The sequence below is a fragment of the Poecilia formosa genome, unplaced genomic scaffold (genome assembly GCF_000485575.1).
Source record: "Poecilia formosa unplaced genomic scaffold, Poecilia_formosa-5.1.2 Scaffold96, whole genome shotgun sequence".
Taxonomy (NCBI): domain Eukaryota; kingdom Metazoa; phylum Chordata; class Actinopteri; order Cyprinodontiformes; family Poeciliidae; genus Poecilia; species Poecilia formosa.
In genome coordinates, this window is record NW_006800035.1 from 1,643,444 (window position 1) to 1,653,104 (window position 9,661).

Below are 9,661 nucleotides of genomic sequence, written 5' to 3' on the forward strand. Positions count from 1 at the left end.
TGAGAGGACCAATGAAGTCCACATTCCATATGCAGTCCTGATCCCCTCATCAAAAACACACCTTGAGGAAACCTTGAGTTTTCCATGCCAACCATTCAGGATTGAATAAGCACTTCCTCTCACAAAGTCCCGCCTATTTCCACAAAGCTCCTCTTCAGACCTGCATTCTCCAGCTGAGCTTCCACCTCACAGAGCAGCCCTCCCCTGCCTTCCTTCAGACTAGCCAGCAGAAATCACTTGTTGGAACTGAACATCTGCTGAGCTCATCATACTTCTCTGTGCAACACTCTAAAGAAGAGTTGTAAATGGCATAACGGATGAGCGTTGTTGTTTGATGACGACAAACCAGCATTCTCAGTTTACATCTGACTCGGCCTGTGATCTACCACATCTCTCAAATAACATGAGATTTAACCTTTAAAAAAGCATATAATCATTACTTTTTGGTCCTAACAAACTTTTTACTAAACACAGATAAGACATTTGAATTACGTGTGAATTATACTTAGAATGAATAAAGCTTTCTGAAACGTGCAGGCATGAGAGCAGGTTTTTATTGGCTCTAGTGGCCTTTATTTGATAGTTGACAGGAAAGTGGGTCATGAGAGAAGGGGGAAGACATGTGGCAAAGGTCGCCAGGCCAGGAATCGAACCTGTGACAGCCACGTTGAGGACTGAGGCCTCCATATGTGGACTGTGCTTAACCCCTGCGCCACCACAGCACACCTGAGAGTGGGTTTTTATTAACAAATCTGTTTATGTGGTTCTTATTTTGAGAAAAGGCTTTCCATCTTAAAGCTCAGCTTTAATTGTGCTGAATTTTATTGTAATTTTTTGCATCAGCAAAAAAAAAAAAAAACTTTTAAATTTGACCCAGAAAATCAGATTATTTTTGATACTTTAGTTCAACCCTCACTGCGGTTCCTTCACAGCATTTACCAATCTACTCCTACTTTCAGTAGCTGTTGCTAGGAAACTGTTTCTTTAAACATCCCCTTAAAAAATATTCATACAACTTGACCTTGTCCTATTTTTCCACATTACAAAAAGAAATTGGATTGGAAATTGGGATTTTTGTAGCTGACCAACACATGGCCGTACACAGAAGGATGATAAATTATTGACAATGGTTTTACATATAAACATTTAAGAAATGGGTTTGTATTTTTATGTAATTCCAGAGTCACAGGACAAATCCTTTCAAAAAAATTTACTAGTTCCACTGGCTTATGACATGGAAAATGTTTTGTTAAAAGTGAAAAAAACTGCTGGTGGAACTAGTAACAAATACGTATTAAATAATCATGGACAAGCTATTCTGTTTTGCTGAAACATTACTTGTAAGTTAGTTTTGTAGAATCTAGAAAAAGAAATCTTGGTTAGGTTTTGTGTTTTTTCAGTGTTGACTTTGAATCTGTCTGTATGATTGGATTGAAAAGGAAGTTTACTGTGAATTGGAGTTAAATAAATAAACTGAGTTGAACTGAATTAAATTGAAAATGACAAGGCAACATGTCAGAATCGTGTGTACAGGAAGGGAGTGGTGTATTCCAGGTACTTAGTTCCAGTATGGTTGGCTGCTGCTGTTCTCCTGTGCAGTTGGACTCAGATGTGTGTAAGTGAAGCAGAGGAATGTCAGGAATCCTCCGCAGGTTTTGGCCCAGGGGGAGGTGGTGATCTGCTCACTCATCGTTCTCTGGGTCAAACCAAGTTCCTGGTGTTCCGTTAGAAGCCAGCAACAGTCACAAAGGTCTGCCATGACCTCTGACCTCGCTCAAGTGTTCAGGGTCAGTGACAAACAGCACACTGGACACATTCTGTACAGATACATAATCATCACATGGCTGTGGGCGAGCCCATTTTATGGCAAATAGTGAATCCAGTTCATTTAATGGAAAGTTTCTGATGAAACAAACATACTGCTGGGTGATACTGATGTGAAAAAACATAAAATAAAATATCTTGGATTTGATTTATGTGACATTCTGTTGCAAAAGGATAGTGTTTTCATCTCTGTGTCTCCCTGGTGAAGCCATTGTTGTGTGTTGTGCCGGGGCCGAGGCCTTTCTGTTGAGCAGACGCAGCCGAGCGTTCTGTACAGCTGTAGGCTTTTTCACAACAAGAGGAGCCTTTTACTCCCCGGTGAATGTGCCAATTAAAGCCAGAAATAGACTAAAGGCAGAGTGGGGGCTTCATCACTGTGCATGTGGAGGACTTGTTGAAGAAAGCTCAGACACATATAGTGATATCTGCCAAGCTGTGTAATAAACTCCTCCACTGATCAATGTTCAAACATTACATCATGTTCAGTACATTCATTCTGGAAGGTCGGAGCCACTTCAGTTCTTCCTAAAATGTTTTGAATCACTTGAATGAGGGAAGTCTTCTGCTCCAAGGATGCACATATTTATGTTTTATCTTAAATTCTTCACTTATTTATATACATTTATATTTTAATCTCTATTGATATTCATTCAGTCACTCACCCATTCAGTTTTATTGCTTTTTCAAGCCATGAAAATGATTACAAGCTTTAATAAAATTACAAAACTGTACTGTTTGTGATCATAACATTGAATAAGTGTTAAGAAAACATTGTAAATATACACTAACAGGGATTTTCTCCCCTTGTATTCTCAAGGGGAGAAGTGATGGCCACACATTTCCCCTTCAGGATTTTCTGCTACATTTCTGTTACAAACATGTTGTTGTTGTTACCTCATGATGATCTGCTGAATTACCAGAAATACAAGTACCAAAGTAAACTTTCTGTGATGAACAATACAGTATGTGTTTGTGTTATAAATGTATTGTTAAGATCATGAAGCCAAGAACTATTCATCATTATAACTGTTACTTCTGTGATGTTGAGATTGATCAGATTCACTAATGACAGGATATAGAAGATTAAACAGTTGCAAAAATATAGGACACATTTATTAAATCTTGTAAGTTACAACTTCCATCTTTAAGTACGTATGGTATTAATTTACATAATATATAGATATAAATATTTGATGTACTCACAAATGTGGTATCTTACATATAGTTGACAGCTATAAACATTTTGTAATGAATGAAAAGGAGTAGTTTGAAAAAAAATCTTACATTAATCAAAAGTTAGTTTATTATACCATAAGCAGCAAAACATCAATCAACCATCCACATCAAATAAAAATCAAATCACATTTTATTTTTATAGCACATTTCAGCAACAAAGGCAGTTCAAAGTGTTTTACATCATAAAGACAAAAATAACCAATTGAAACATTTCTCTGTCATAACACGTCAAAAATACATGCAACCATACACTTGTTGCATGTATGTGTACATGCATGTTTCTGCATCCTGCATAGGAAACTTGTATGTATACAGGGACACCACTGGTTCATTCTGGTTAAGGGATTTCTTGATTCTCTAAGTTTCACAGAAATTTCCCACAAACAGACAACTTTGTACTCTGAGCTCCGATATCCTGGAAATTTGAGCTACCAACAGAGTACCAGGCCTTCTGATGGATTTGTGAGTGAGCCTCTGGTGTTTTTTGTAAGTCACTCCAACTGTTGAGAACAACTAAAGGAAATCATGGGTGGTTGAGCAGACATGCCCAGAGCCACTGAACTGCATGAGATTTATCACCTGGATCATACAGGTGTTTTTCTCTCTAAATCCATTGCGCCAGACTATCTCAGCAGACTCATGCCTGTCTTTTAGATCCTAGCAAGTGTCATTTAGTGTGTTGCCCAGCATCAGCTGATGTGTTTTGTTGGACAGAGCTCATTTGAATTGTTAAAACAGAGCCGTGGCATATGGACCTCCAGAAGCACATGCATATGCAAAAGATGACAGTCTCATCTGTGTTGACCCAAAGTCAAGCAAATCTTACAAAGTCAAGACAGACTTCAAATTGTTTCCAACCCTTACACTTAGTTCTGACAAGAGACAGAACTTACTTTGGAAAACCACAAACTTCTTTTGACAGAGTGGATCAGTCCATTCAGCCTTCCTGTTATCAGGAGCTCTCTCTCTCTCTGGCCACCTAACTGAGTCACACACACACGCACACATCTTGACATGTTGTAGAAAACACTTCCTTCTTCTTCTTTTTCTATGTGCTTCCTCTGACTTGCTTCTTCACAGAAGTTGAACATTTCTAACTTTACTCATTTTCCCCCACTAACACCAAAGACTGTTATGATGAGCCCAACCTGGTTGTACTTAGGGACGATATTCTACAGCAGCATGACCTGGATGAATCAGAATCAGAAGGATTTATTGTCACCATCAGTTGTTGGCTAGCTCTGATAATCCACCTCATTTGCTTTTGCCGCTCCTCTTTCAATCTCTGCCTGTCTAGGACGCCCAGCAGGGTTAAGTCTCTTTACCCGCATTGAACAGTAAAAGTGAGTAAGCTTCTGCTGTTTTCTCAGTAAAAAATTGGCACAGATAAGGGGCTCAGACAGAAAAACCCAGCTCATCTGGAGCCTTTCTATAAAGAGCAATGCAAGCTGCAGCTGAATCTCCAAAAATTATTTTAAAACGCACCGGCAGTGGCTGCTTAGCATGGATTTCATCACAATAATTCTCCTGGCAGAAAGAAAAGCAAACCTAAGCATTCCTTTCACCTTCAGTTTAGCAAGCAGGACATGTTTGCAGTGTAGGTGCAGAGCTTCACGTTACTTTTCCTGCATTTCTCTGCTAAACTAAGGAATAACAGAAACCAGAGCAGGTACAGGTCTCCAGTAAATCTGTCTTCTTCAGTGGAGCAGGACGGGCAGTGACATCATGGGACTAGTTTGCATAAGATGTCCAGAGAGGAGGGCGTGATTCGGCACGCGTGTCGCTTGCGCTGACAGCTCTGAAAGCTTGAAGACAAAACTGTGAGCCGTGAATACTCCTCCCCTCTCTCTCCTCTTCTTGTTGGGTCCCGAGGTGTCGACTCAGTGGGATTAGCTTGATGGAACTGGTTTGACAAGCGAGGGACCACAACCCCTGTGAATGAGCGCAGCATTCTGAATGCTCACACTGGCTGACACACTGTTGTGTTTCTGAACTCTCAGCGCTGTCTGCTCCTCTTTTCTCCCCAAAGCCACACACAGGGATGGAATGTTGGGGAAAGTTTAACAATTCGGATCACTTCAGCGACTGTATTAAGTTGTTGCACACATATTTTTTTCATGCTGCTATAGAAACTCATTTCTATTGTTTCACTGTTTTGGTTTGGTCTGAGCGTGACGTGCCCTTTAATTGAAGAGTTGTGGATGCTCAAGCTTGACCCTGTCCATAAAATATTGCATTGCACAGGCTGTAGAGTATTTCGTCATACTGGCTGCAGATGCCTGTACATCTGCAGCCAGGCGAGAATAACAATAGAGATTTAACTAAAAAGTCTTAGTTAATGTTTGGTTCTCTTTCATTTTGTTCTACGTTTTTCCACAGCCTCCCACTATTAACTTTCCCTGCAGCTCTGCCAGTTTCACGGCTCCCAGTTTAAGGGTGGATTCACACCAGCCCAGTGTAGTTAACTTTAACTGAACTCCAGTTTGTTTGCCCAGAAAGTCCAGTTTGTTTGTGGAGATTTGGTTCACCTAAAAGTCTGGATCTCATGTTGGTCTTTTCTTTGTAAGAGGAGCAAAGTCCCCATCCCCCAAACACACACACACACCCAACCTCCATCCTTGTCACAGGGTATTTTGCAGATTTCTAGTTGTTTTAGGTCTCCTGCTGACTAACACACAATCGATGCTAAAAATATATTCCACTTGGTATAAAAATGAATTATGCAGGAGGTTTTGGAGGCAATAGCAAGACTGATTCTGTAAGAACTGTAGCACATAGTTTATTAGTATTAGTCATTAATCAAAAATGAATATCTTCTGTTGTGCTTGTTTGTGGCTGAGTAATCGCCTGCAGCAGCCTCTGTGTCCTGTGGCCTCCTCATATCCTTGTTTCCTTCCTGCCACCAGCTGGTGGCACAGAGTACTGATGACAGAGATCCCGCTTCAGCTGACAGTTAAGTGCAGAGAAAGAAAAATGTCTCTCCATCTTTCTCATCCTGCCACCATAATCTATACAGCTCTCCTCGCTGCAAACTTCATGATGGGATTTGTCATCTCTGTGCATCAAAAAAGGCCTGGAAAATCAAACGTAGAAGGTCATTGTGGCAGATGCTGGAGGGGAGGGAGAGTATTACAAAGTGAGATTCTTCTACTCTCTCTAGGCCGCTGTGTGCTGCTCCATTAATGAACTGACTCCATATTTCAGTTAATTAGTTAATGAACAGAAGAAATCATACAACTTTACTTAACTCAGACAAGGTCAATGAAATGGGGAAGAAAAAGGAGGACAGAGTATAAAACAAATATTGTGACGATCTGTGTTTTCTGTGTAGTTATTTTTGAGTTTGTTCTGTTTATTTAGTTCAGTTTCCCCTGCGAGTCTCTGTCTTCCCTGTTGATTGCTCCCAGCTGTGTCTAGTTCCCTGATTACCTTCCCTGTGTAATTAACCCCACCTATTGTCTCTGTCCTTCATCGGATCCTTGTCGTTGGTTACTTGTCGTATGTCGGTAGTCAGTTGTTGCACACAGTTGTACTGTGAAGTCCTGTGTTGACTCAGCTCTGAGTGTTGCTACCGGTATTGAGCCGTTACTAAGTTTTCTGCTGTGCTGCCTGAAGTGGACTGTTCTGAGCTACTTTTCTATTAAACCCTTCATCATAATCATCTTCTTCTTCTTCTTCATCTGGGTCTCTGTGTTCATTCTCACCACCACAAACCACCACTTCATGACAAATATATTCAGTCTGACTTGGGGCTTGTAGTCATCCAAGCTCAGTGTTTCCATGTTGTTGAATATATTTGTTCTAAATATGCCAGGAAAATGATTTATAATTGTAATAATTCAGACACATCTCAGTAAATTAGAAAATCTATTGCAATGAGGCTCAGATTAAAAGTACCTTTTGCAAATAAAACCTTTCAGAAGGTAATAAATACTTTTCACTAAGCCCACAATTCTGTATGAAAAGTGTTTTTATTTGTCTGATAAAATGAAGCCAAATCTTAACAACTTTTTCTTGCTGTAGTATATAAGTTGTTTCTAGGAAACTAATCTTAATCATCAAAGCAGACATAAAAAATGTCCCCAGAGCAACAATGAATCAACACAGGTGAAAAACGTCTTGTGGCAAAAAGTTCCTGGTCAGGCCCCAAAACAGGAAACAGTCACAACAACAAAGGTACTAAACTGTCAACTATTGTGTGTGTGTGTGTGTGTGTGTGTGTGTGCGTGTGTGTGTGTGTTTCTATGTGCCACGGTGAGGAGGAGAGCATAGTCTCTTTCACAAAACACTTAATTCTCCTTCTTCGCGTGACAGCAGCAGGCTGACGCAGCATGGGGGTTGAGCTGTTGACCTACTGCTGTTATTCCTAAAAGCGGCGAAACAGATAGTCAGAACAACGCTGAGAGCTGACTGCAGAGCTCCACTCTGGTCCTGTCAGCTTGGGGGATGTCAGCTTCATTAATGGGAGCATGTCTTCATGGGCTGGGTTCTGCCTTTTTACCAGAAGGTTCCATCATATAACTGCAAAGAAGAGCTGCTTCAGGCCTTTACATATCACGTGGATTGTTAATGTATTTGCAAACCAACAGCAGAACAAACCACTTTGATGGTGGGGAAGAGAAAAAAAGATAAGGGTGCAATAATTATAATGAGAAGATGCGATCCAAAAGGCACACTGCAAAAACAAAACCTTATCAAGTCTTATTGGTCAAGTTTCTAGTCTAAATATCTTGAAATAAGACAAAACTGACTTACAACTAAGTTTTCGGCGAGATATAGAAGTTTGTTTTAAAGTGGATTTATCATGCTTTTAAATCCTTCCTTTTCACATCACTTCCTAAATCATTCACTTGTGATCTATATAAAGTAGAACTGCAATGCTTTGGTCTGAATTTCTGGTTATTGTATCTCCACAGACCCGGGTTTACCTCTGATCTGAGGCTCTTTCTAGAGCAACTTGTTTTGCTGCGGTTTTTATTAAATGTTAATGAGACATTTCATGGTTTACCACTTAGATTTTAGGATTTATTTTGTATTGCACAGTAGCAGTGGAAATAATACTTTCATGTAACACAGTGAAAGAAGTATAGACCAGCTAAAAAGCATTTTTCCGCAGAACCTCTGGAGATGGCACCAGCACCCGAGGATAAATGTGTTGGTTGGTTGGAACGATGGATGGATGGATGGATGGATGGATGGATGGATGGATGGATGGATGGATGGATGGATGGATGGATGTTTCATCAAAGTGACTCAGATTTGTATAACATTTCCCTTTATAATTACCTAACTGAGTAATAATTTTGGCTTTTGGCTTTTAAAATGTATAAATGACTAATTGTTTACTTGCATATCTGCATATTTCTAATTTTAGATGTCACTTTCAGCCTTTCACAGTAAGAAAATCATTTATAATCTGTTCTAAAGAGGAAGATTTTTAAAAATCTGTAAATATAATATGAAACAGGCATGAGGGGGAGGAAGGTAAGAAAGGATGACCAGCCTCCTCCTCTCTTCTTCTTCTCTCAAACCACTGAAAAAAATCACAATAAAGATCATAAAGCATATCTTACATCCTGGTTACCGTAACTTTGCTCATCCTAGGTAACATTGAAAACAATTTAACAGGGTTCGTTTTATTCCTCTACTGAATCAAATGAACTCAGATTAATGAAGGAACACTTTCAGTGTGGGACTGTGCTGCTGCAGTAAGACATGAATCCGTTAAGAGGCTTTTTAAACACCCAGTAGGTCAGCAGCAGGTCTGACTACAGAGGAAACAAGCAGGCTGTCTTTTTTTTGTTGATTTGTTATTGAGCAGAATCTCAGTGGGGAGCAGGGACCCTTGTCAGGTTTGGGCCATACAGACCTACAGAATGGTGAGAAGATTGGTGCAACAGTGGAGCATCTGTGTTGTGGTTGTGATCTGAAACCTTCTCATTCTCCTCTCTGTTGCCTTTCTGCCTCTCACTCCGTCTCCAGTTCTCTGTGTGCAGCTATTCAGAGCGGGCCGGGGTGAGTCCCACCGCTCCTTCTACTTTCCCCTTATTCACTGCTCAGGGCCTGCAGTATCTGCTGCTCCATCTGGGCTCCTCAGGTGCTTGGATGGTCGAGTTGGGACTGATTGGGTTTCAGGGGATATTTTGCAGTGGGAACACAACAGATGACTGGGAGTCTGAGAGAGTTGTTTTGTTTTCCAAGTTGTAGCTGTTGACTTCTGTTTGTGCCTTATCTGTTAAGGTTTCATGTTTGCCACGGTAACAGAGCAGGGCTTTGTACAGCCGCTGCCTCTTTTTGTCTAACTGTCCCGTGTGTTCTGTTGCTACAGCATGTGAACCACACCGTCACCGCTGACCCCATTTTGGTTCTCAAAATGGCTACTTTTTGAGGTCAGGAGACCTGGCATCCTCAGTCCATGATATGTTCACTCATTTGTTTGTTCATGCAGGAATCAGCATGAAAATCTTATCTGGCTATAAAGTTATAACATTTAACAGTTGGAACCTAATGTATTTTCCCTTTGAATTTATTCCAATTCAGTTTATCTGTATAGCACCAATTTAAAACAAATGCCATTTTAAGGCACTGTACAAAGAACAAC

General features: G+C 40.3%; 1 protein-coding gene across 3 annotated transcripts in view; it reads left to right on the forward strand.

The window, feature by feature from the left end:
- Nucleotides 1-9,661, forward strand: part of LOC103142416 (retinoic acid receptor beta) — a 110,661-nt gene that overhangs the window by 54,868 nt on the left and 46,132 nt on the right. The window lies entirely within an intron of this gene.